Raw genomic sequence first — 27,441 nt, forward strand, 5'->3', positions numbered from 1 at the left:
TGTGTGGTGTACCGAATTACAAGAGTCACAGAAAAACAGAACCTTGTGTGTGTCATGTTAACATTTCACTGTTATAACACAACTCCAGCTGGAATAGAGTGACCATAGTGTTGCATTTCTTAAAGAATGTTAGAATGCACCCAATAGCATATTATTAGAGACATTACAAATATCATATGGCTGTAAATCAAATATAAAAGGCAACCTACAGTGAAGAATAATATATTGTAACCTCATTAATGTCCTTTCCCAAACAGTGTGAGGAAACAATATAGAGGAGCTAAAATTCTCTGATATATACTATGAAGTGCTGATTTTTTTAAAGAGTTGATATTGCTCTTCTTTGGTGAATATTCTTCCAAAAAGGTACTGGTGCATTTTAACAATGTCCAATAATAACAAGATAATAAGACAATTAAAAGAGTTTTTCAATGTGTCTGGAACAAAATTTTTTGGGAGAAGCTGAGCACTTTGGGAAAATTCTTTAATAATAAATAATAATAAATCACAAGATAACGTGATATCATTTGAAACTGGTATGTAGACAGTCATTTGCTCTCTAATTTATGAGCATGTACTGTACAAACATATTAATACAGTAGGTATTTAAAATAAAAAAAAAAACAAAGTATGTTACACTTTTCATGATGAATGTGTTTACATTTTTCTTGTTAGCAGGTCATTTAGTTTCAAAACACAATTTTCTAAATTTACTGCCACAATCTGTTAAAGGTTACAATGCATAAGGTGATCTGATTTTGTTGAAAGTCAACTGCTTATATGTACTGTATACTGTACATATATGGTTTTATATCAATATTATTATAAATGTGAATAATAATATATTAATAATGTGAATCTAAAAAGAACTGTTAAAGAAAAGTCATGCAAGCAAAATCTGGATCCATGCTCAATAAAGTGTGTACCATTAAGCAGAAATAGACACCATGCAGCTGTTGAATCTGTAATGAATACACAATATGTTTTCAATCTTCTTTCTACTATGGTTTCTTTGTGCATTGTTTTCTAATTACTGCGTTAAGAGACTTGCAAAATATGTAGTAACTGTTGGCTGCATTCATTACAGTGTAAATTTTAACTAATTTTGTCTCAAGTACAGCCATCAGACTCTGGCTGTCTATACTCTGCCATATGCTTTTGTGATGTTTAGGGATTTTAAAGCCTTGAATGCTACATGTTTAATATGAACAGGAAATTACATTGTTACATTGAAGTGTTGGAGTTTGTAAGTAGGTGTAGGTGGTTTTCAAGCAGTAAGAGAATACGATGTAAAAAAAACATTAAAAAATATCATAAACACAAGCCTAGAAGATACTTCTGTGCCTTTATAGGTCAATTCCACTTCTTTACAGATGTTTAATGCTCTTTTCCAAAGCACTGGTCTTTCCCTGATTCCTGCTGTCCTATTTTTAAATCACCAATCTCTCTAGTATCAAAATTTCATAATTCATCCTTGTGGCATGGTTTCTTGCTAACTCACAACTATTTAAAGTCAGGAACACCAGCTCAAACTGTATGTAAAAACTAACTCTGCTGAAAATGAAATAAACTCTTCATGAGTGGTGGTGGAGGGGAGTCCCCATTACCTGTAAAGTGCTTTGAGTGGAGTGTCCAGAAAAACGCAATATAAGTGTAAACAATTATTAATTTTTAATTATAAGTATAAGTTTCATGTCCTGTACAGCCTGAATATAAAAGTTACAATAAATGATTTGTTCTGAAAAAGAAAGGTTTGTAAGCCAGCTATTACAATAAAAAGACATTGTTTGAATATTTTGAGTACATCTTGTGTTTGTACATCTTGTGTTTGGCTTAAGGAGCATGAGATGTGCTTTCATCACCTTCTCTGACCAGAAGGCGCTTTTAATTGCAGAACATGCAATTAAATTCCAGTCTCAATTACTATCATGGATGTTTCAAAACAAAGTGATAGCTCTAGAAGAATGGAATAGGATTAAGCTGCAAATATTTCAAAACCTTGTGGCATACATGGCACATTATGAACAATAGCAAGTTGAACAATAATTCCTCATTGTTACCCATAGTAGTGCTGACTAGACATATTACCTAGTCCACAAAAAATACTCTATAGTTATCAAAATAATGAGCATTCAGAAGAAATATCTAGAAATTTAATTTATACCATTAAATACAGACATTTAAAACAATCTTATCTATTCAGTGTGCTTTGCTACACAGTTGTTAAGAAGCAACCCTTGCTAATACGAAGCAGAAAACACCCATGTCAGCTCATTATATGTAATGTTATATAATTATTATTATATATTGATGCAATCTGATTCACTGAACCTTAAATAACCCTTCAGTAAATGTGTTTATTTTTACTCTGCTGTCTTTTTTGTACAATGAAATATGTATCAGACAGTATGTTGAGTAGAAATTACTCTACAAACATTGCCTGCATGTTTACTTGCACATTGTCTATTGTTTGTTTGTACATTGTCTTGATGCACTGTTTGCACTTTGTTTTGTTTTTTTACACTTGTTTTACAATCGAGAGACTTTCTGTAAGTAAGAATTCCATTGTACCAGTACCGGTTACATATGGCAATAAAGTTCAAGTTCAAGTTCAAGTTCAAATTATAAATACCTTAGATACTGCACTGAGCTAATTAAATATTCACCTAACCCATGATAAATATATATGTACATGTGTCAGATATATAATTATAAGTAGAGAAAGAATCCTGAGATGGAAATTAATTTGTAGCTTAGATTTAGATTTAGACTTAAATTTAATGATATCTAAATGTGTATGTATTCAAAAGTAAACAAAATGCTGACAACACCTTTTGGACTTATACATTCTTTGTGTGCTGTTGTAGAATTTAAGATAAGCTCAGGTCTGATAGACTTGCCAGCAGAGATGGCCCACTAGACACTAAATTACCATGTTCAGAACAATTTGAAGTTAAATTTGAAAGATATGAACAAATGGAAGACAACAAAATATAATTTCCTACATTTTAAATTGGCGGAAAGAAACCAAAATAACTTATTCAGTTGTTACAGCATGAATTATGTAACATGCAAATAATGGAAATTCTGAGGAGTCTGTGTAAAGGTTTTGGGCTAGAAGCTTGGATTTGTTCCACACTAATAACTACTTAATTTTAATACCTACAACAGTGTATGTCAAATTGTCCCAGAAATTGTATAATAGAGTATATGTTCACTTATACAAAGATAATTCATGCTTAAGGATATTAAAATTCGCGGGGTTGGAATATCATTGTGCCAAATTACCTGTCTGTTCATTAAATATCAAAGAGCCACTTATGCCTAGTAAAGGCTGTGGCACACATAAGCCAACTCCAGAAACAGAAGGTACAAAATAAATTCTGAAAGCGATACCAATCAGTATCCCGCGGCCAGCAGAGGAATCCTACTCCGTTGGGCTGCTGAGCCTTTAAGGCCCTTAACCCCAACTGCTCCAAGGGCACCGTATAAATGGCTGACCCTTAGCTCTGACCCCAAGCTTCTCTTTCTGTCTGTGTGTCTCATGAAGAGCAAGTTGGGGTATGCAAAAAGACAAATTTCTAATACAAGAAATTGTATATGGCCAATAAAGTGATCTTATCTTATCCGGCATCTCTTTGGAAGGGGGGAAGGAAACCAAAGCACCTGACAAAATGTCATGCAAACACAAGACAAACATGCAAACTACACACAATGCACCAGTATGCAACCATACCCAAGTTTTGTGAGGCGGCAGTTCTAACTGCCATAACACTATGCCACCAAGACAACCTTAGACATTTCAGTATAACTACATGCATACATCTGTTTAGTATTACTTCAGCTGTTGACTTTAAATAGGAACTTAATAGTGCACTTCTTTCTATTGCTATGGAAAATGAAAAAAAAATCACAAATAGTGTGTATCTACTATGACATCACCAATAGTCACACAGGTGGTTCTCATCATTATTTGCAAGGCAAATCATTCCATTCCAGACCTTTGATGAAGTACAAGAATGCTGCCTGTTTCATTCACATGAAAGATTTTATGGGGAGGAAGGGTACAAAGAACTGCTGAAAGTACTGAAATATTTGATGAAATATAAAACAGCACAGGGCTTACCTATGGTGGACTGTAAAGTATGTTTATGATTTCTCCAAAATCCTTCTAGGAAAACTTCAAAGCTGATAGATTTGTTTTCTTTGCTGAATAAAAAAAAATCATTTTCTGTTGTCCTTGTTTAGCCACTCTTATTCACCCTCAGGTTTCAATAAGCGTAATGCATTTTCTAGTTATTTTTCTACGTAAGATGTTTTTGTTCCATTTTGTTAAAAGCATTCAGATTAAAAGTTCAATGTGAAAAGTATTTTACGATAATGTTGGAATGTACTGTAACTTCTTGATACTTAAAAGAATAATTTATTCAAAGTACAGAAGAGAGGAATATGATTTCCTCGGGATATAAGAACACTTAACACCAGTTATGTTTCCCAGTCACACTATGATGTTAGTTTTTTAGTTAACATTACTTCAGAAGAAACCTGTAGGAGTGTGATAAGTGGAGGCTGAATGTAAACTGGTGACCAACCACTTCCCAATAAAAGATGATAGCTCTTGAGGCAAAGAGCCAAGTCATTTTATAGGAGCAATCAAAACACCTCAATTGTAACATTATAACACATACTGGGGAGGCCATGCACAATTGTTGTGTTTTACACAAAACAGCATTTAACCCTACACATTTACTCTATCTTCTGTTAAATACTGTATTTTAAATTAAAACATTTGTTTTTTAAGCTCAACTAATCTTGGAACATGATGAAGATTTTCTTTCTTCCTTGGCACGAGCAATCAGTGTGGCATCTGCATCTGGAAATAAGTTAATTTTGCATTTGTCTTTACATAGGAGGATGCACAACTTAAATACATTAAAGAACTGTTATAAACTAATTAATCATTCATCTTCTGGGCGTGTTTTGAAGAATGAGAGAATACTGAGGTTTTCAATGTTTGGTAAAAGTTGAACTTATGCAAATATGCTGTGTGAGTGGTGTGGTTCAAGTCATTGTTTTAGATTTGTCATGCTCAATGAATTGGTTTGAAAGGGATGTGAGACTGAAAATTTCACAGGGAACATAGATATGTTGAAGCAATGGTTACATTTTTCCAACATACCTATGCAGTGCCTCAGTGCCTTTGAGATACAGTATAACAATGAAATTGCAAAGTTTCAGAAAATCGTCAGAGAAAAAAATTCAATTCACAGAGCATCATGGATGTAGGCTTGCAATTACACTATTTGCAAGAACTCGGGTGTGTAATTCATTGGGTTGTAGGATTATTGTTGTGATGGTAAAAGGTAGGAACAGCAGGGTGGCACAGCTGTTAGCATTTCTGCCTCATATTTAGACCAAAAAGGTCCAGTTCCAGAGTGTTGGAACCCTGGCTTCATTTCCTAGGGTGCTGTCTGTGTGGAGTTTGTATGTTCTTCTTGTGTTTGTGTGGGTTTCATCTGGGTGCTCCAGTTTCCTCCCATAGGCCAAAGACATACTGGTAAGTTAATTGGTTTCCTGCAAAATCGGACCTGGTATGAATGTGGGCGTTTCTTTCTGTGTGTGTCCTGCGATGGACAGGCGTCCTGTCCAGGGTTTATCTTGCCTTGAGGGTTTTGCTTGCCAGAATTGGCTCCGGCAACCCCCCAATCACTGTATTGGATGAAGCGGTTAGAAAAAGGATGGATAGAAGGATGTCTGCAACATCTTGTGTGCTGTGTACATTTGTGTTGTTTGATTGCACTGCTTGTGTGAGTCATTCTCCATGTGTGTCCTTGTCCTCTATTAATCTATGTTTCCTCAGCCATAGTTTCTAGCTGTGTTCCTGTTAGTCTCTGTCTCTTGCTGCTTTTACAGGAGGGTTCTCAATATCTCTTGATCCTCAAGGGAAAGAATGGTTCTGTTTTTTATACCACAAGTTTTAACTGCTTCCTTGAATCAGTTTATTAATTGATAAACATTACCATTACATTACCTGATTTTCAGCATTGTCTTTTTAATACATTGCAAATGGTAACGTTTTTCCCACTGATAAACTATGCTTATTCATAAGAAAAGGCTGCATTTCATTCTTAACTGAAGGATGAATTTAGAATGGTCCCACTTTCTCTTTATCTTCAATGCTGGTGGTCATTCTAGAAACTTTAAATGCGTTGCTTTTAGTAGTCAAAATATGGACAAGAAAAACAAAATGCAAATGTTTATCTGGGTTCTGCACTGTTCTTTAATACCCATATATATAATAAAAGCTGTGCATTTTGCCTCATTTTGTCTTATGTTCTGTATAATTTTACAGCATGACCATAGTCTCATACTGTAAGCTATAATGTTTTTGTAGTATATTTCAGATTCTAACTCCCGTTGTTGTAAATTCGAAATGATCAAATGTGCACACCAACTTGGTGCAACATTTCTCGATTCTTTTTGGGAGATGTGCTTAAGTTCTTTAAGATTGCTTGGGGTTCAATTATGGACAGGGTTTTTGACATCTTTCCTCAGATTCTCAATAACATTCAATTTAGGATTTGGAATGGGCAACTCAGGATAATCCATTGTCTGAATATTTAGGAACTTCCGAGCTTTGGATCATTGCCCCGATGAAAGATGAATTATTTTCCCAGTTTCAGATCTGAAATAGGTTTTCTTCTAAGATTTATCAATAGTTTTTCCATCAGCCTCGACAAGCTTTCCAGACCCTACTGATGCGACGAGACTTAAAAGTATAACACAATGCTGCCACCACCATCCTTGACAGTAAGGATGGAATTGACTAAGTCAGTGGTTCTCAAACTGTGGTACGCGTACCTGCAGTGGTACGTGGCGTGCCGCCAGTTGGTACGCCAAATGACCCTGGAACTGTATTGTGTGCGCTGAAAAAATCGGGACGGGTTTTCATATTTTGTATTTTTATACGTGTCGAATACGCAGCCTAATTACTACGATACAGTGCGCGTTAATACTTCAGTGGACACAAGAGATACTCTTCTATACCACTCTACAGGAATGCATGCTACAGACGCAAGTGACCAATTGTATTTAAAAAAAGCTACTGTATCACCAGCAAATAGGGAGAAAGGAGAATGTGCGTGATTTTGGAACAATGCCAACGTTGTAAACACAGGAATGCATAGAAATGCGTGCTACGAACGCTGGTAATCTTGTGAGCACAGGAAAGCGTGAAAAATAACAGAAAAAAAGAACTGTTCTAAGTTAATTTGAGAAAAATACACAGAGCGTCTCTGTGTTTCTCTCCCATGCACATGAAATAAATACTTAAAATAAACACTGAAATAAAAACGTAAACGTGGAAAAACGCAAGCTTGCGGATTGCTAAAGCAGGTAAGCCCCACACTATTATGTGTGGAGAAAAAGTTGCTGAACAGCTCGACCTGCTGCCCCCCCCTGAAAGACACAGTCATTTATAGAATTATTGAAATGAAGGATTATATCAAAAGTACGCTGACAGAGCGCGTTAAGATGAGTAGATGTTTTTCACTGCAATTAGATGAGTCTGTAGTCGATTTGGCCAATTTGCTCGTTTACGTTAGATACGAGTTTGACGGTACGTCCCGTGAGGACTTTCTGTTCTGTAAGCCACTACCAACAGGAACTACAGGAGAGCACGTATTTCAGTTTCTGAATGAATTTATCGAAGAGAATGGCATCGACTGGATAAAATGTGTCAGAGTTTTTACAGACGGTGCTAGAGCAATGACAAGCCGACACAGCGGTGTAGTTGCACGAATTAGAGAGGTTGCTCCAGAAATTAATGGTTTCATTGCAACATCCACCGCGAGACCTTTGCCGTCAAGAAAATTCCTGACGATTTAAAATCTGTTAGACTGTTGTGAATTGTATCAAGGCTCGAAAAATTAATTCACATCTGCTTTGCTTGACTAAACAGGCTCACCCCTCTCACTAAATGGTGTTTTTTTATTTTTATGTGTTGTTGTTTTTTTTCTGTAAAACACTTTGAGAAGCCACATTTTAATATATCAAACAAAGTTTATTATTATAATATTTATTATATGTATGTGTGAGTGTGTGTGCACATGTGCTCATGTTGGTCATTGATAATTTCTGGGGTTCCTATGAGATGATGGCTTGTAGGTGGTACTTGGATGCTTTGGTTGGATTAGGGGAGGTACTTGGTCCAAAAAGTTTGAGAACCACTGGACTAAGTGATGCACTTTGTTGGGTTTGCACTTGATGTAACACTTTGCATTTAGACCACAAAGGTCTAATTTTGTTTTTTCTGACTTTAAAAACTTTTGCCACATGTTTGCAATATCACTTAGATGCTTTGCTGCAAATCCTATGTGGGACCTGAAGATTTTTTTTTTCCATTTCTATACAGGCCCCTTTTGTGTAGTGACCAGATAATTGTTGACCCATGGACATTTTCTCCCATCTATCTCAACCACTGAACTTTGCAGCTCTGTAGCTCTATTTCAGAGTTGCTGTTGGCCTCACTGTGGCTTTCCTTATCTTGCCCATCTGCTCATTTTAGAGGAATAGACTAATCTTGCATTGTATGGGTGCCTTACACTTACACTTAGTAGACTTCACCAAACAGATATTAAGGGTCTTTGAAATGCTTTTATATCGTCTTCCTGATCTATGCCTTTAGAGAACTTTATCCCTAAGTTGCTTTAAAAGCTCCTCGGTCTTCATGGTTGAATCTCTGCTTGAAATTCACTACATGATTGTGGGATCTTACAGTTTAATTCTGAAATCATGTGAACCACCTATAATTGCACACAGACAGAGACTGGGTAATACATTAAAATAAATCATTTTTTGACTTTGACAAAGAGTTTTAATATTACTGCAATTATTATTTTTTTTCTTTTTGGTTTCATATTAATTATCTATTTACTTATTTCTTTTTCTTTGCTTTAAATGTATGGACTTGGCAGAATCTTTGACTAATAGTAATTAATACTAGCCTGACAGCAGTCTTTCAAGCAACAAAATGAACAAATCATTTTGAACTCATGCTTGAGAATAATTTTAGGCGCACATTTGTGCATTTATCTACTTTAGAATTGTTGAGCAAGAATTCCACATTTTTATATGAATAAATATATAAATGATTATGACTTAACCTTTTTGCTGCTTTATATTTATATTGTACAGTATGTACAGTATATTTACCTGTATATGAAATGTTTACATGCTAATTTGGAGATTTAGTTTAACAAATAGTAATTTCATACCATATTGAAAATAATACAGTATATCAGTTTCAGTATATCTCAAATGTTTTCCAGCATAAGATACACTTGCTTTAAGCCTTTAATAATTGTAAATAATAAACCTGCTCCCTTCCCACACTCCCACAACCCCCAAAACTATGACTTATTAAGCAGTATATTGTGTTGAAGAGAGCTGCATGTTTTAATAGCATCTCCTTTTATGTATTTCATTGCATTGAGTCCAAAAACGGTTACAAAATTAAATTAATAAATTAATAAATAGATAAAATAAAAACCAGAAGGTTTAAACCCTGTTTAACAATTAAATACAACCAGAAAATGAGGCTGAAGCAAAAACAGATATTGCTACTGTATTATATACAGTATGTAATCCTACACAAACCACATTTTTTTCCTTATTGGCAGAATGACTGGTTTCATTAACCATTATAGAGAATATTACTTCTAAACTTCTACTTCTATAGAGAATGTTTTCTGTAGTTTTACATAAGCCTCAAAATTGTAGCTTACTTTGAGTTTGTATTTTTATTCATTCATGCCAAGTATAATTGATAGGTGTGGATGTGAGTGTATTATTTGAATCAGCTTCATCCTCATCTCTTTGTAAAATTTACTTTTTAGATTCTTTACTAACTTCCGTGGTTCCTTTTCTCTTGCTCAAGAAGTGAGCATAGACTTTCACCAGCACTATGGAATGATTTATGAATGAATACTTACTGTCTTGAAAACTGAAACTTCATGACAATACAGCTCCAGCAAAATTTGAAAAGTGGAAATGCAAGAATTATATTCCAATGCTATTGGACCAGTTTGGAAACAATGCAGTACATTATAGTATAGTAGGTTTTGTTATAAACAGAAATACATTGAACACATTCAAAATAAGCATTACAAATAAAATTGTTTATTCTATATTTTTGTTTTTAGACACTTTTGTAAACAAGTTGTAAACAAGACAGACCTAAAGAAAGTGATTAATATAGTACGTTGATTATGAATATAAACCTGCAAGACTCACAGAGATGTGATTCTCTGGGATGCTTCCACATGGAAAAAGCTTGCCAGATCAGCAATATGATATGGTGACTTGATTACTCAATCTACCTTATCGAGCTACAACCAAAATCTGGTGATGTTATTTATCCTTTGATCTTAGACTCAAGCAGGTCTAAAGTGACCCTGGTATGCTGTGATGAACATCAACATTACATTTTAAAGGATTGCATTTTTAATGTAGTTTTTCAATCAAAATATTTTTCTAATGTTTAGAGAGAAATAAATATTTTCCAAGGATGTTGAGATTTATCTCATATTTACATTAGATATGCAAGACATTATCTACTAAAATGGTTTATTGCTTGAGGCTTTTGTGGTCTGCAATGGACTGAAACAAGAATGTGTTCTAGCAACAACTCTTTGGCACGTTCTCCTCTCTGTGGCCTTCGACAATTCCACTGAGGGTATTTACTTGCATACTAGGGCTTATGGCAAAATGTTTAAATTCACTTTTTAGAGTACAAAAATCAGAGTATGCCAAGTCCTTATCAAAGATTTGCTTTTTGCAGATTATGCTCCTCTAGAAACCCACAAACAAAAACCTTAAAAAACCTTTTTAAAGACTCTCCTGTGCCTGCAGAGTACAGTTTGACCATCAGTCTCAAGATTGAGCAAAGACATTGCCAAGATATGTATTCAGCACCCTCATGAATTGTGGCAAAAAATGGAAAATGTACATTTAAGAGAAAAAAAAAAGACTCAATGTTTTTACCTTTGAGGCCTCATATGTATTATACAGTATGTACAGGCAGGAAAGAGCAACAAAAGCAGTGGTTTTTCGAACGTGCAACCATCCTGTTGAGTCAGTGACACTTGTGTTCGTTTGACAACCTTTAAAGATGAAAACCAGCCAGATGACAAAGGATCTTGGGCACCCAAGTCAAAGACATGACACAGACATTTTCATTTTCAAGTGTCACATAAAGATGTCAGCAACATTTAGAGTCAGATGCTGAAATTATTGATGAAACCAGTAAAGGAAAGAAATAAAGGAAAGAAGGAATACAGGAAACATAGGACAGTAAGTCTTGCCCCTCTAATAACTCCTTGCTACAACTATGACAAAGGTTGCCACTCAAGAGTTTGTCAACTCAACCACTACAGAAACAATAGTCATATGAAAATATGTCTCTGCATGGTGCTTACAGACAGATGTTGACAGCCACATTGCTATTGCTGCTAGTATAGCATAAAGGGCAGTTCAGGTCTTAAAATGTTTAGCTATAAGATTATTTACAATATCAGTATTTCAGCTCTGTTTCATTAATAGTCTTTAGATCATGCCATTTTTTATTTAGTCATCTGTCACCACTTTTCTGGTTTCTTCTGCAAATAGTTTTACCAGATGGCACACAGAATCGAAAATACCACCACTTATCAATAATTATGGGACTACTGTCCATTTTAATGCAGAAAGTACAGCCATCCACCTTGTTTTTGTTGAGTTATATCGTTTACATCATAGAGGTTCCTTAATCAACGCCACTGTATATATATTTATGTGTCTTTCCTGGATTACTGTACTTGTTCAGCCATTGCTGTGATGGAGCAATTCCTTTCGTGATCCTCTAAATCTTGCAGTCCAAGAAGTGGGTTGATGCATGAAATATATCACTTTCGTGTATTGGCTGGATTTGGTTCGTATTGGCTGGATCCTGAACATTGTGTTGCGACATCCATATTAACAACACTACCACATACTTTCCTCTCCTCTTACTGGTCCGGGGATTGCTTTGAGATTTAGCAGGAAACCTTTGTGCCTTTAATACCTTAAACATCCCCTATTCATGTGAAAAAATGCAAGAACATGTTAACTACCACATTTGTTTTGGATATATTCTGCAATTTTTGTTATTTAGTGCTACTGTAACTGGTATTTGTTTAAACAGATGTGGGGAGGAGGTCAAATTGTAATCTCATCTGTCTCTTTCTAATCCGTCCACTTTTCTATGCATATAAATTATCAGGCTGCACCCACCACATCTATTCTAGCTCCACTCCCTCCACCTCATCTTCATCACTGTAGCATTTTCTCCCTGGCTCATCCTTCATAAGTGAGGGGGGGTATGACAGCACTGATCTCTGACCATTTCTTCAACCAAGCAAGTTAACTCCAAAGTGTTAAGTACACTATCCCTTTATACACTGAATATTTAATATGTGTAATTGGACTCCATGATGATGAGAGAGCTATAAAGCCACAGAAAAGGATGTACTGTATGTATGTAGAAAAATATAACTTATAATTAATAAGGATTCAATTACTAACAAGATTAATATGAGCAAATATTAAAGTACACAGTGCTAAAATAATTTAAAATCATTCATATTAGCCTAACAGAAACAAACTAAAGAGTTCTAAAGGGTATGAACATGAATTAGCTTTGTACCAGGGGAGTAAAATCAAAGCTGAGGAATTAACTTAAGTAACAGAACTGCTTGATAATATTTAATAATATACAGCTCTGACATGAAAAGAAAACAACAAAAAACATATCTTTTTATATACGAAATTATTTCTTGAGGTGCAATTTAAAATAAAATGGTATAGAACACATGGTAGTTAAAGCCTGAAAGGCAGCAACAAAGGTTTATTTCTTAAAAGCTTGTTCTAGTTTGCTTGTTTAAGTACCTGTCAGGGTGATGAGTGAGCTGGCAATAAGAGACTGTTTGAGCTTCAGCGGGGAATGAAAAGCAGTGTGAATATTTGCTGACAACTGAGTGTGCATTTATCACAAAACGTCCTGTAAACAGGTATAGACATTGTTAACTGCTTTTCCAAAACCAGTAAATCAGCTTTTTTATAAAAAAAAAACACTGCATAGGTCTTTTCCCATAATAAAGTGAAACATGCATTTTATTAAATTGTTTTTTTGTTAGAGTTAGGTCAGATATAGTCAACACTAACGACATTTAAAATTAATCAATCAGTTAAGCACATTAAAGAGTTGCATTTTAAATCCATAATTGTGGTTTTAATAAAGGGCCCATAGTCTTGCTGTACATTGTGTATTTAAGTTAGTAAATAGTTAGTATGCTTTTTCCACAAATCTATGAATAATATATGAAAAACACACACATCACAAACAACTATGTAAAAAACTATCGTATTTAATCTTATTTTTTATTTCAAATTGTTTTTTTTCTTTTGTAAACAATGATTTGAATGGGGGTTGAGTTAGAGTTATCTTAACTCTAGATGGCTCTCAGAGTTAAGCTGATGTGAATTTTTATTCTTTTTTGAAAGAACCTTTCTTCTAAAGGGGTTTTGAAAGACATCCTCCACTAAACTTTAAGAAAAGGTTCCATTATCTGGTGGCTATAGTTATCAGTTTCTCCTGAGTGCCCCTAAAGAGTACAGCTAATTCTTTTGATTATCTGTATAGTGTTGGTAATCGGTAGGATGAGCTTAAACTCACTATATGCCCTACTGCTCACAGCCAGATACTTTACTCTTTTCTAATGGCAAAATTAAATCTGTTCACACATCTTCAGGGCATAGATAGGCTTTTGACACTTAAAAGTAACCCTTTGTTTCAAATTGCGGCTGTGATCTGCAGTCAACCACTCCTGGACTATTCAATGTAAACATATTGAGTCTAAAAAGTACTAGCTTGTATCTTGGACTCTTTGGCTTACATTATAAGATACATACTTCTTACAAATTTCAAATTAGAAAACGTATCTGTGTTACTGTGTTATTTTTAATTTTGTAAAATAAATTTGTGTTTCTTTGCAATTTTTAGTTTACTAACAATAGAGTCTTACAAGTTTACTTACCTAATATCAATATTCTTCATTTTCTATTTATTATATCCAGTGTTTGTTTAATGGCAGATTCACACAGGAAAAAAGATGCCTCTGCCACAAAAATGATCATCAAGTACTGGATATGCATTTATGACTAGCAGATTCAAATTTTGATTTGATCTTTTGTGGATCTGGGTCCACAAACTAGAATAATATTCTTGTTAGCTCCTGTATATAAATGGCATGGATATAACTGAAATAAAATTAAGGGGAAGGTGTAATGGTTGAACTGAAAATCTTTTTTACAGGATGTTGTAGATTTAGGATACTGTACCAATACTAACATTGCTATAAAATACTGACAAGATACTTCATCTTGATTTCTTCAGTTAGCCTTGCGTAAGTGTGTGTGGGCTTGTCTAGGAACATAATGTGTAATGGTGTTGTCTTGTGTTTTTAGATTTGCCTAAATGCAAAAAGAAGAATAAGCTTTGGCCCCATAAGTCACTTAAGGACCATCACCTTAAATTCAATATTTTGGTTTGGATGAAAACTAACTTAAATGTACGCCTGTTGTTTACACATTCAGGGATAAGACCTTAATCAATAGATATTCGTAATAGACCATTTCAGACACATGAGAAACCTGTGATAACGATAAAAACAGTTATAGACTAAAAGAAACTTTAATCTTCACAACAATCATAACACAAACACCCCTTTCCACACCACAAAAATACTGACAATGAATGCTGTAAATAATAAGTCTTGTCCCAGCTGAAAATATGTGACCCTTCAGGTAGTTCAGTTGTATTGTTTGCAAACTGTGACAAAGTATCAAATTCTTTTCTCTTTATCAGTGCAGTCACCATGGCATGGTGATGTTACGGGGTTAACTCTGTATGCTTTGTATATCCTGGAATTAGGAATTCAGACAAGGATGAATGACTAAGAATACCTAGTTTGGTGGGCTAAAACTGACCTCATCCAAAATGTTCCTTGGGTTTCTGATGGCCTTTTCCCTGATCCATAAATGTAATTGAAACATTTTTACTCTTCTGTGCTTTTCATCACTATATTTTAAAAGGCTTCCTAATTTGACTTCACATATGTAAGAGTATGCAGCTTTCAATAACTTTCTTTCAATGGCATTTCTTTTAACTTCAGATGGCAACTGTGGTGAGGCTCCTGCAAGTTATCCTATTGTTGTTGACAGCAGTTGAATGTTCTTCAAAGTAACCTGGGAAATTCCTAGAATCTATGAGTTGATTTTTCTTTACCTTAACAATGAAAAGATCATTAAGTGTTTAGCACGTTTTACCAATTTATTTTAATACATTTTACAAGGATCAACAAACATATACTGTAACATTGTTTCATGTTAGTTATAGTAAAAAGGCAACTGCTACAAGAGTGAAGAAAGCTCTTACACATCGTTTTTTGTTTTGTAGACTCTTGGTTTAAAACATGAACCAACCATTTTTATTGGTGCATATTAGGATTATCAGTATGCCAGTTAAGCAAACCTTTTCCTATTGCATTTCTGTGATAGTCCCAAGTCTTTTTGAAAAGGGAAAACAACTTAAAAAATGGGATACTGCAATTTACACTTTTTTTTTTTTAATATGACCCTATCTGTTTTATGAGAACAAGGCTTTAATCTCTGTTTTAAAACATTACATGTACAGTGTAATGTGCAGTGGGGCCAATTTTAAGTAATTACCCATTTTGTTTTATACTATTTGTCTAATTCAAGCAACTACAATGACCTAGAATTCATAAAATATGATAATCATGCAACAAATACAAAACAATTTACAAAACATGAAAAAAGGAAATATATATGCAGACCTGTTTGGCATAGTCATATCTTAAAGCCTGATTTAATTTTGTTGGGATCCATTTAATTTGCCCCTAATTTAAAGACAGGAAGTTGAACAGCTTCTGGATGTTTATAAGAAAGGTCATAGTTCACTCACACTGTTAAAATAAGTTGATGTACTGTAGATACAAAACATTTTGAAAATGCCAAATATTTTTAGGTAAACCTTCCATAACAAAATAAAAAAAATCAGAACCTGCAGATTTATTAAGGTGACAAATTAAATAATACAGAAGTATGTAGAAAATAACATTATTTTTTTAAAGCTACATGCTTGTATGCATCTTTTATACTCTGAAGCAGCATAAAGCTTTTATTTGATTTTCTAATCAATGTTTGCACCTACTTTGAAGATTGTTTAATTGAATGCTGTTTTTAATGTTTTGCGATTTTTATATTCACAAAAAGTCTGTGGCAGGAACATTTCATGTTGCTATACCAACATTTGATGTATATATTCTTAACAGTATTTAGTTCTGTTTAATTTCTTTTTCACACTGTTAACATTTGTATTCACTGTGAAACATTTTCTTTCACCTGAATATACTGTATGCTTAGTAGTTCTAATCCAATTGTACTGAAAAAGCTAAATTTCACAATTTAGTTATGGTATGCCATTTAGTCTTGAATTTTAATAATATTGTATATTCCTAATCATACTAAGTACATTTTTATGTCATTCTCCAACAAAAACAAGTTAAGCGCATTTAGTATGCACCAACCCCAGGCAGTCACAGAGGGATACATTTTATTCATAACCAAAAACATTTGGAGATCTTTTACTGAATGCCAAATGTATTGAACTATGCTGAGGCAAAGAAGTTTAGAGAAAACAGATGCAGTGAAAGAGTATTGGTATTGCAGAGATTTGCGATTCATAACTCAAACCAGAGTAAAAGATTTGCAATACAAGGTGGTTGTCCATGTGTTGGGTTTTAACAAGTATTTTATAATTTCTGGGTTGCAGATGCGGAGGATTCAGATATTATGCATGGTAATGTTTTAAATAATTCTTTAGTCAGTGCTATCTATGAAGTTTTAATTTGCCACATACAGGTATATGATGTTCATCCAGGTAATGTTTTAAATCATATTTTGCATCTGTGCTGTTTTTTTTAACTCTTACAACAGATGGTATATGGATTTCATGCTATGGATTTCTAGGGAAAATCACTCATTAAGCTATGTTCTGTTTTGAATTTAATCAGAGATGTAAGCAAATCACCCTTAAACCAGCATTGGAGTTGGCTCTGATTGGAAAGTTTCAGGCAAGATGAATGTTTTCAGAAATTTTCTTAATGAACTAATTTTGAACACGTTTGTGTGTTTCCTGATTTATTTTAATTTAATGTGTTATTGCTTCAAACAGCAAAAGGATATACTGGTTGACATTTTAGCTCTGTTTCATGTAAAATGTCTGCATATGGCTAAAGCAGTAAAAGATGGGAAGCAAGAATTGTTTATATAACTTCATCTTCTCAATTTGAAATGCAAGTATTATGTTTATTTCAAAATTGAACTCTTTTCACCTAAGTGAACCCTTTTCGTGTGAAAGTTAAACATACACTAGAATCCACAGTTAAAGTTAAGATTTATAGAGTTTTAAATGTTCCCCAAACCTTCTGTTCACTATTGTGAATGCATATTATAATCATAAGTTAAAAAGAAGTACCATCAACAGGCGTAATATCTATCCACTGCTCATGTCACACTTACAATAGGCTACAGTGTTTCTAAGGGTGCTTGTCTGCTACAGTACAGTATATGCAATTTAAAATTACAGTGACTTAAAGACACACACCCAATTCTTGTGCTTCATAGACAATTTACCAACATTTTGGAGACCACTGAAGCACAGTGATTGCTCATCTATAATTAAACAGACAAGATTTAAAATTTGATTCCCCCTGTACAGTAAACTACATCTCAAGTAATTATACAAGATTTATCAGAGGAATCCAGGGCTCTTGTACACCAAACAGGAAGTCATTTTCCCAGTATGTCAAGAAATCTCATGAAATTGGAAATGGTGTACTATGAATAAATCTAAGTCATGCAGTAAAGACTGCAAATGAACCAGAGCAGTTGTTAAGTACATTTGCTGTAAAATAAACAACCATCAAAAATTTTAATGACAACCTCCTGACTTTACATAGCCAGTGTTTACACTGCTGCTGTCATCAATGTGCTTTGTGGTTTCATTGAATATATAACATACTGAACCTTACCTGGAAAGAAAAAAGAATGAAATGCAGATTCTCTTATTCAGACTTATAAACTGGACATTTTGAATATTTTGAATTGTTAGTAAAAAGCACAAAGGATATAACTGAAAAGAGGAAGCACTATTTCACACAAAGGGCTACGGAAATCTGGGACACGTTACTCAGCCATGTTCTTGTAGCTGATATTTCAGCTTCTTTATGAAATGGCTCGAAAAGGTCCTCAGATCAGTTAGATATTAGCAATCTCACAAGCTTGATGGGATGAATGACCTATTGTACTCTCATTTAAAACCTTTCTAATATAATTTTCTTATTACTAGTATTATTAGGTGTTCAGCATGAAAAATGATCTAATCTAAAGAAAACCACACCAGATTAAATTTAAAATCAAGAAAAAGTCTCTTATGTATTCCAGGACTAAATACAAAGTACCTTTACATTAATTTATACTTTGCTATCTGGCTTATATTGGATTTCAGTGAAGCCACTGCATAAACATAAAACAATTTAAAATGCCTTATTTGTCAGTAGAGCAATTTATGAGATGATAGACAGAGGCCATAAATGCTAAATAGTGCTATTTGTATGCTACACAAATAAAATAAAATGGTTCCGAAATTCCAGATTATCCAATGACACTACATTACATGCAGCTATTACAGATCAATTACTCATTATACTATGTTTTAACTGGAATATTCACAGGCAGCATGTATTGAGGGTTTATGGGCTTTTTAGCTCCAGCTGCTGAGATAGCAGTTTATATAATGCATGTTTTATATAAGAGTCAAAGTGTGTCATTTTAATTGTTTAGATATGCCCATCAATCAGTCTTATTTGCATAAAAAATGAAAAAATAAGGATATAACTCTATTACATCCTTAGCTTATAAAATGCCTCTTCTGCTTATCAGGATACTCATGAAACCATTAAGCATGTTTGATTTATTATCTGTAATGGACAATCATTATGGGAGGAAAGCAACTGAAGTATCTGTGTGCATTTGAACACTTAGCACATTATCTAAAAAGATTCTGGAACAAATATTTCTTTTATGAAAGGACTTTTAAATTAAATTGACCTTCAGAACAAACATTAAAAAACCCATAAACATCCCTATGAATAGTGTTTAAATTATATAAGCATTTTGTTTACTGCATATGGCCTATCTGAATAACAAATCTGATAAACACTGGAAGCATGACAAGAAGTTGTACTAAGAACAAAAGAGGAAAATCTAGGCTTTTGACCACTTGTAAGAAAATTATTTGAGTTTGAAATAGCATTACAATAAAAGAGAAAGACGAATTTGCATATACTATACGCAGATCACAGCACCCTCAGGGTGAACTTTAAAGTTCTCATCAATTTTAGCAAAAAGAATGTCAACAGAAGGTGACATTTGCAAAATACAATCTTGTAATATAATTAACACACTAATCACTAATCTCAGAACTCTCCATATTGTGCCCTAATGGCCACTTAATTTGTCACTCAAAGAGCAAAAAAGAGCAAGCATTTGCAATATTTGAATACAGGAAAATGGGTGTTCATGTAAGTTTGGAAGTAAATCAAAAGGAATAATTTTTTAATTAAATTTGTAATATATATAGGAATATTAATAATAGAATAAACAAAAATCACTCAAACTGTACATATCTAAACACCAAGAGAGATTTATTTTTTATTGAACATTAAGTGATACCATTATCTAATTAGACATATTGCCTCTAAGAAAATGGTCTTATTGATTGACAGATTTGGATGAACCTGTGCCATGGGTCAGTGCTCTACAGGGCCCCATGCACTAGACACGCAGCCCAATATCCTCTTGGGTTAGTGCAGTCTGCATGTAGACCTGAGACTGAAAACATCAGCACATTTCTTTGGAATTCTCTGACCTTCAAAAATTCTGAGGTAAGGCAGCACTTCAGTTTTTTTTTTGTTTTCTCTGTGTATATATACACTGTATTACTGAGCATTGGAAGTCTACAGTTATAATACTTTCTACAGGATATTGTTGTAGAGATTAATATCAGTTGCATACTTATTAATGGTGTTTGGTGCTCAAACTTTCCCATTCCCAAGTTACTATCAATATTCATCTCTTTAGCGGAAATGTATTGTATTTATTTCTGCATTTTATGCTGCATATTATTTTTGAGACCAGTCAAAGAGATCAAGGAAGATTCAAGTATTAAGTAAACTTAACTGAATATTATGCAAGCTGCAATCATCACTTTTTTCATTTTTAAATGTAATTAAAAAAAAAATGTTGGAGTGGTAAGGTCATTCAATCTGATATGAAAATATTAACATAATTTTCAAAATTTGTAATTGCATACATGTTTATAATGTAAGTTCAAACAACACAGCCCTGTACTGGCAGAACATGGAACATATATTTACACTTATTAGTGAAAGTTTATGATGCAAAAAGCTATTTAATGCTTTAAGGAAAAAAAAAATACGACGTCTTCTGAAAGATGTAGGAATTTAACAATCCTGCTTTCTGAAAATGTTCCAGTGCAACTATAAGGAGGGTTTTTTCAATGTTGGAATAATTTCATGCTTTAAATAAAACTTGATATCAGAGAAGCATTGTCATTAGAGTTACATAATTCAAACTATATACTGCAGGTTGAGCTCTCTGATAAAAAGAAAATTGTGTATTTAATAGAAAATTAACTTTGACTCAAAGCACTATTTTATTTTTTATAGTATGGGCGATATAGTCTACATGCCTGGAATGTTTGCATGTTTTTACTATGCACTGTAAATTGAACATTTGCCCATTGTTAATAAAGGTAATATGTGTATTATTTTTAATTTACATTTAGATCTAAGTTTTTCAGTTCTGTTGGACATTTTTCCTGCTTTACCTAGAGTTGGTTTATCCACATTTGGAAATGATTTGTATAAATATACATTAAAAAGATAGTATAATAAAAAAACTAACTTCAGTTTATTGATCCAATACTACCATGTTTGGCAAAGAACAGTAGTCTGGCTTACACAAGACAGATTTTGTTCCACTGTCTAGCCATTTTGTGTGGTAATCCTTTCCCTGCCAATCTATCTTGGTCAATTTACCAAACACTATATTTTATTTTCTGGCTTGCAACCAAGGTAGTTAACATTTATGGAGAAAAGAATGCTGAAGTTTGTTCATATTTTCAAATTGAAGTATTAGTTGATTTATACCACATAATTTGTTTAAAAAGGATTTTTGAATAGTAAATGGTCTATGTATGGCCAGATTTTCACTTTCTTGCTTAAAAATCGTATGTATTTGCCACCTTAAAATCAATAAGATGAGCTGAAAATTTGTACTTAGCTGAACTGGTGAAATATTTCATAGATTTACAGGAACTACAAGTGAAACCCCCAATACAGTATAAATCAATCGACACATTCTTTATTGTTCAATGAATGTCTACCAATTATGAATAGGATAATGTGTTAATTTATATAATTTGATATTTACATTATGATTGTTTTATTCTATATGGATCTCAAGAGCTGTTTGGTAATCACTGAGTGTTACTATGGTATACCTGTACTTTTTTTTTTTCCTGTGGAATAACTCTAAACTCACTGCCACAAATGAAATAACTGTGTGGCTATACATTTTGTACAAATCACATGCAAAGAATTGTTGGTGCAACTAAATTGTCTTGCAAAATCCTCTTCCAGGTTTGGGTCAGAAGTAGGGTTTATTTTCAGCCACACTAATCATTTTGTGATAAATGTTTACATAGAATTTCCAGCCTGTCTCATGGTCACATTATTATTATGTACTATGTACACTTTTTACATTTACCTCATTGGTCACATTCGTAATGTTATTTACATTTAAAATAGTGAGCAGAAGGATTTGTTTATTGTTTAAATACTGTTCCTAGGGATAACAACTATACTGAGTTCAAGTCTTGAGATTAAATAAAAACACCGGGTGCTTAGTATCTTGTATTTGATATTAAGTAAAATTGAGTTGATTAACAGTATGTATAAAGAGAATAAATAATCAAGTTTTAATTAACGCAAGTACAATAAAAGACGTGTCTATGCACGTTTGAGTAATGGAGATCAACATGAATTTAGAGGGCCTGTCTGTAAAAGAAGTCATCCAAAAATTGAGATGTCTTGCTTCAACAATCCGCAGACTAGAAAAAAATTAAAATGACTATTAGGGACAGGAGTTATGTAGGAAAGCAACACAATGAATTGGAGTAAAAAAAACAATCCAAGTCCATGTCCTCTGTTTTTCAAATCACAGTGGCTATTGAAAAAAAGAAAGTCCAGGAAGAAACAACCTATTTGTCATCATAATGACTGTAGCTCACCATTGCATGAAAACAGTCTGCATGCATGGAGGCTATTCAGTGGAAACAGGTTGACAGATGAAGTTGCTGTGCTCTGTGTGAAGTACAGTAGCAGTGACAGCGGTGGAATTTTTAATTTCCTGATGAACACTGTTTTAAATACATACAGTACACGAGAGAAGGCAATGTGTCTAGATATGTCACGGAGAGCATTATTCTGACTTTTGCTCTGTTCGAGTCAACAGGTAGAATAGTGGAATTTTGATGATGTGGAGGGGAATCGTCTTTAACACAACAACATCTTAACCCAAGGTGAAGGCAACTTTACTACTCAGTAGTACATTACCAAAGGCCTTGTACAAACAGATTTTCTGTTCCTGCTAACCAAGTGAAAATCTTCCAATAGGACAATGCAGGATAATACAAAAACAATGTTGAGGTCGTGTCATGGTCATGTTGTGTTTTTCTTCTGACCTATTCCAATAGAATATCTAGGGAATCAGGTCATCAATGTCATCAATAAGAGATAAATGATCAGATTTATGGTTTGTAACCTAATTGCAGTTAAAACCCATATCAGTCTGTCCAGAGGTTTATTTGGTTTATGGGTCAGTACTCCTATCATTTTTTTAACGCTCAAAAGACTCATGCTCGATATTGTCTTTGTAATGTCCCCATTGACCTATAAAACTACATGATACTTATACATATATATTATGCTTTCTATAATTTTTAATATTACTGTAAAACATTTCATTTATTCTATTAGAAATTAGATTTGTGCATATTCTTTTGGGTTTATATTTGTATATATAATAATGATAATAATAATTGCTTACACTTATATAGCGCTTTTCTGGACACTCCACTCAAAGCGATTTACAGGTAATGGGGACTCCCCTCCACCACCACCAATGTGCAGCATCCACCTGGATGATGTGACAGCAGCCATAGTGCACCAGAACACTCATCACACATCAGCTATCAGTGGGGAGGAGAGCAGAGTAATGAAGCCAAATCATAGATGGGGATTATTAGGAGGCCATGATTGGTAAGGACCAATGGGAAATTTGTCCAGGACGCCGGGGTTACAGCCCTACTCTTTTCGAGAAACACCCTGTGATTTTTAATGACCACAGAGAGTCAGGACCTTGGTTTTACGTCTCATCCGAAGGACAGCGCCTGTTTACAGTATAGTGTCCCCGTCACTATACTGGGGCATTAGGACCCACATGGACCGCAGGGTGAGCGCCCCCTGCTGGCCCCACTAACACCTCTTCCAGCAGCAACCATACTGTTTCCCAGGAGGTCTTCCATCCAGGTACTGAACAGGCTCACAACTGCTTAGCTTCAGTGGGTTGCCAGTTGTGATTTGCAGGGTGATATGGCTGCTGGCAATATAAACAATATAGTATATATTGTTATATATAAGTATATAGTCCAGAATGCCTGTGTATTCTAAGGAGTTCTATGTGAAAATTGTAACATTTATACATATTGTACCTGTATCCATCAAGCATGAAAAATATAACCAAATTATCAGATTGAGTCCACTTCATGATCTTGAAAGAAACGTTATAACAGTGGTGTGAATTTCGAGAGAGCAGTAATGTATATGTTTTTATTTAGATCAACAAAACAATTAATAATTATAACTAATATTGTACATGTGATGCAATATAGATGTTGTAAAGCAGTAGCTTCTAATCCTGGTAATGGAAAACCTAAGTAAATTAACAGATAATTTGGAAGAAACATCTGAATACCATTATACCCTCAAGGATCAGCTTCTCCAAATTACTAAATTACCTGTTTAATTGATCAGTAACTTAAAAGTGTGCAGTTTTTTTAAACAGGTGACTTGATTTGACCTATAATAAGAACTGAATTGGAAGCAGAATTGGAGAGCACTGTGTGCTGGATGTTTTGAAAAATGGTTACCTTTTACAATTGTACTAGTGTTTTTTTCCTTCTATTAAGTTTTATGTGCACACAAAATATTTGTTAATGACTAATTGAAAGAGAATTTGGAAATTTGTTGGCACAGTGACATTAAATTACGAGAATGTCCAGTTTATAGAATTCATCTTGAGTACCATTCGTGAAAATGGAATTAACTTAATGTTGACCTATTTTGTTATTCATTAAATTTTATGTTTCCATTACACATCCCTGTGGAAGATAAATGTTGCTTTTTAACATAAATGTGTACCTTAGAATTCATTTAATTGAAATTACAAAATTAACCTGTGTAGATGGTCAGTAAATTCCTTAGGAATATACAGTACATGACATTGCACAGTATTCCTGGTCATATGCAAATAAAGTACTGCAATCCCAAGTAAGGCTTTTTAATCTCAGTTTAATTGTCTGTAAAGGGGATGTCAACTTCAGTACTTTACAAATATGGTAGTAAACCAGGGAGCTTGATACTGTCATAGATCAGTACTCTAATGGAATAGACCATGACATTTCTGAAATGGGCTGGGATGATATTGACAGTTAAAGCAAAAATGCCAATCAAAATCACAGCAGCAACTCTTGCAGGCACTGTAAGAAGACTTGAGGAGTATCCTGTGAACATGCTTAGAATAAAGCAGTATAGTCTCACATTGTAGGCTGGAGGGGTGGGAGGGTCACAACAGCTTTTAAGTTATACACTGCTTTCTAAATATAAGTTGGCGTTGATGTACATATGACACCTGGTGTTGTTCAAGAGAAAGCTACATTTTAATTTGCAAGTCTCACTGGAAGATATTTTATAAGCACAGATTAGGTAAAGCATATAAAAATAATATTGTAATGGTGAAATTAAATCTGAGCATTGTTTTTACTTCCAAGAAACAGTACAATATTTCCTTACCAGCTCTTCTTATTATTAATGCTTATAACAAAGCTATCTTGCACTTTCAGTTTATCATGGGAAAGCCATGTTTTGTATTTAAATATAGATATTAAATGACAATATCATTTCAGGATAAACTGCCAAAGACCTGAGTGATGGGAAAATGGAATCCAAATATGGTTCCCATTGGCCCAGTAAATTATTAACATCACCTTTTTTCCCAAATGCATGTTTGCTTACACAATTTCTGTGTACTGTGTAATAAGTAATACCTTTTCACTTGATGTGAAAGTAATCAAGTTATGTAAAATTATAGTATGTTTGCATTTTTCAGTTAAATAGAATGGAACATGTAGTGTTTGTGCCAAAAGCACTTCCTACACTGTATGCATGGATATATCCCAAAATAAATTGTATGTTGTATTTATCATTCTTATAATTAATTATTTAAAATACAAATTCCTGTATTGTAAAGCAAAAATAAGTTTTGCATTTGCGGTCCCAATACTTAAATAAATAATTATTAAGAACAAAAGTATCTTAATAAAATAAAACATGGTCCAAAATTGAAATGGTTAGGTAAATGGTTAAGTTTATTAAATGATTAATAATTCTAGATCATTGTTTCTCACTGGGGCAGCTAGATGAGGCAGTAGTTAGCATTGCTATACTGCTTGGGCCCTGGGTTCAATTCCTGGTGTACAATTGGTGTGAAGTTTGGGAGATCATCTCATTTTCAAGTGGGTTTCCTCCAGGTGCTCTGTTTTTTTCCCCACAGATGAAAGACATACTGGTAGTTAATTGGCTTCTGGGAAAACTGGCACTAGCGTGCTTGTGTGTTTGCTTGTACTGTATGTGTGTGTTATGGACTGGTGTCCCATCAGGGCTGTACCCTGCCTTGTGAAAATTGCTTGCTAGGATAGGCTCTGGCTTTCCAATACCCTGTATTGGATGTACAGTATGACATACTGGAGGAGTGTTTGGGCAGCGTGGTGGCATAGTGGGTAAAATTGCTCCCTTCAGTGCCAGAGTCATGGGTTCAATTCCAGAACTAGGGTGCTGTGTCCATGAAGCTTGTATGTTTTCCCAATGTTTGTGTGGGTTTACTCAGGGTGCTCTGGTTTCCTCCCACATTCCCAAGATACTGTACACGGGCGTGGCAAATTGACTCCTGGGAAATTTGGCCCTAGTGTGGAGTCTGAGCAGGTCTCTGTCTGTGTGAGCCCGGAAATGGACTGGTTTTGCCTTTTGGGATAGGTTCTGTCACCTCCATGACCCTAAATTGGATTAAATGGTTAGAAAATCGATGGGTTTCTGTTTCTGTTTGTATAATGTACATTATAGGGAAAAAAAAAGGTTTATTACTTGCTTACATGCTTACAAAAAAAAAGTTATATTTAGTCCCACTTAAACGTAGCATATCACTGGAAGTTTGCAATGTGGATGTGGTTAGACAAGACTCCAGACTATTGGGTGAGAAGAGGCAGGGTTCACAGTGGCTCAAAAAAAACAGTTTTGAGAAGATGGAAATTAGTGGGACAGATAAATGTTTTGTGGTTAAAGTGGTTGCCGGCTTCCTTCATGTAAACCTTATAACCCAATGGATTTTTTTCTTTGTTTGTAGATTTTATCTACTACATAAGAAATACAAATAAGAAAAAGAAAAGGTATACACTGTCGTACAATGTTTTGCTCTTTTCACACTGTGTCTTCTCTTCTTTATATAGAAATACACAGTTCTAATGCTAATCATCTATCGAAGTTTTACCCATTTAAAGGCAACAGTTCATCCTGTTGGACGTGTTTTATGTGTGCAAAATAACCTTTTCTCTTCTTAGATGTGTAGTGATGAATAAATTATGTTAATTATGGGGTTTACCTGAAAATGGGTTAAATATATTTGATTGTTAAATAGTAAATATGCATGATTGGAAAGGATTATCTAAAGAGTCTTTACAGTGACTGCTCATGTATAGTTTACCCTCAGTTGTTGTGATCAAGTTTTTGAGGGTTTTGATCAATGTGAGCTAAAGACTACTAAATGACAAGCTTGTTTCTTTGAACCAAAAGTAAGCTGTATTAA

At 34.1% G+C, this 27,441-nt stretch overlaps 1 protein-coding gene across 2 annotated transcripts in view; it reads left to right on the forward strand.

Annotated features, from left to right (window-relative positions):
- The window catches only part of sema3ab (sema domain, immunoglobulin domain (Ig), short basic domain, secreted, (semaphorin) 3Ab), a 217,624-nt gene that overhangs the window by 78,889 nt on the left and 111,294 nt on the right, over positions 1-27,441 (forward strand). Inside the window, exon 3 of one of the 2 annotated variants that reach the window (XM_015352900.2) lies at positions 19,947-20,105. The exons of the other annotated variant lie outside the window; for it this stretch is intronic. The gene's annotated coding sequence lies outside the window, so the exon portion shown is untranslated. The remainder of the gene's footprint in view (positions 1-19,946; positions 20,106-27,441) is intronic. 2 annotated transcript variants of the gene reach the window in all.

This window comes from Lepisosteus oculatus, chromosome 7 (assembly GCF_040954835.1).
Source record: "Lepisosteus oculatus isolate fLepOcu1 chromosome 7, fLepOcu1.hap2, whole genome shotgun sequence".
Classification (NCBI taxonomy): Eukaryota; Metazoa; Chordata; class Actinopteri; order Semionotiformes; family Lepisosteidae; genus Lepisosteus; species Lepisosteus oculatus.